Source organism: Gavialis gangeticus, unplaced genomic scaffold (assembly GCF_001723915.1).
Source record: "Gavialis gangeticus isolate Ggan-Ray unplaced genomic scaffold, GavGan_comp1, whole genome shotgun sequence".
Classification (NCBI taxonomy): domain Eukaryota; kingdom Metazoa; phylum Chordata; order Crocodylia; family Gavialidae; genus Gavialis; species Gavialis gangeticus.
The window spans coordinates 46,003,315-46,004,662 of NW_017729022.1; positions in this window are offsets into that span (position 1 = coordinate 46,003,315).

The window sequence follows — 1,348 nt, forward strand, 5'->3', positions numbered from 1 at the left end:
CCACTGCACAGCGTAGGCCGACTCCGGGAAGGAAAAAAAGCTGGGGGTTCCCCCCCTTCAGTGGAGCCTGCCTGCACAGGCTGCCACTGGGTTCCAGAGCCCCCGAGCTGCACGGGGCCTGCCAAGCCCTGAGTATGTCAGGTTCCAGTGCCCCGTGCACTGTTGCACTTTAAGCAGCAAACTAAAAACACCTTGGAAGTATTTCATCTTGCTACATACCAAAAAGTTATTATATGCCATTGAACATGCAAACAGCAATGCAATTAAAGCGGTGCAAAAGGTCTTTTAAGCCACTTTAAAAGACAAATTTTGTGGTGTGTATAAAGGCGTTGAATGCTTAAAACCACTTTAAGGTGCTAATGTGCAGCCAACCCAGGAGTTAAGAGCTCCACAAGCCACCCAAAATTACTATGTGACAAGGCCCTTAGTGCCTGAATAACTTTACTTGAATCCTTGGGTCTTTGATCATACTTGGTGTTCAAACTCAAGCCCGAGAGATTAAATCTTTACCATTAGCAAGAAGTAGGGACCTAAGCTGTGAGAGACTTTGTATACCAAGTCAGTTGCCATACAAACTCCCAGGAAGGGGAACGGATACAGCTAATGCAAAATTTGTGGAAATGCTATTTTCTTGAGCTTAGGTACAGTTCTACAGAACATAGGAGATATGAAAAAGGAAACAGCTGTTGTAGTCTGCCTCAGATGCGACTCTCATGAAAGAAAGATTTGATGTACAGTAGAAGCTGGCAGACATACTGGAACAGGCAATCTGGAAGTACAGATTGTACAGCATTTGAGGGGTAGATTTCTTGGACAAGTCAGAAATCATTACCACAAATGGTTGGAAGGGAAGGAAAAGCAATACTGCAACTTAGAGAAACTGATGAATTAGTGACCAATAGGGGAAGAGAATTACCAAGCAACTGAACAGGAAGTTGTAGGAAATGCATCTTGTGGTACAAAACAAGAGATCAAGAGAAGAGATTATCCATCTTAAGGTGGCAAGCAAATGCTAGTAAACCAGCATTAAGAACGGAGAGAATTCAAAGAACAGGAACACTAGGACAACTTACTGTTTCCTTACAGCTGCAAAAACAAGTCACTTGACATCACTCATTGCTCTGTGCATTTCATCAGGGGAATAAAGGTACTGTGGAAGACTTGAGAGCACTTAACTTTGAAGAGCCCAGCTGATCTTTTCCAAGATCCCTATGGTCCCTTAAACAAGGAAAGGCAGACTAGACTGGTGGTAAACCACTGACTGTACAATGCACCTAGTAGCCACAGGGGCATAAGAAAAACAGCAAGTCCCTCAATCTTCTGGCATATTTGGGGGGGGGGGGGGGGG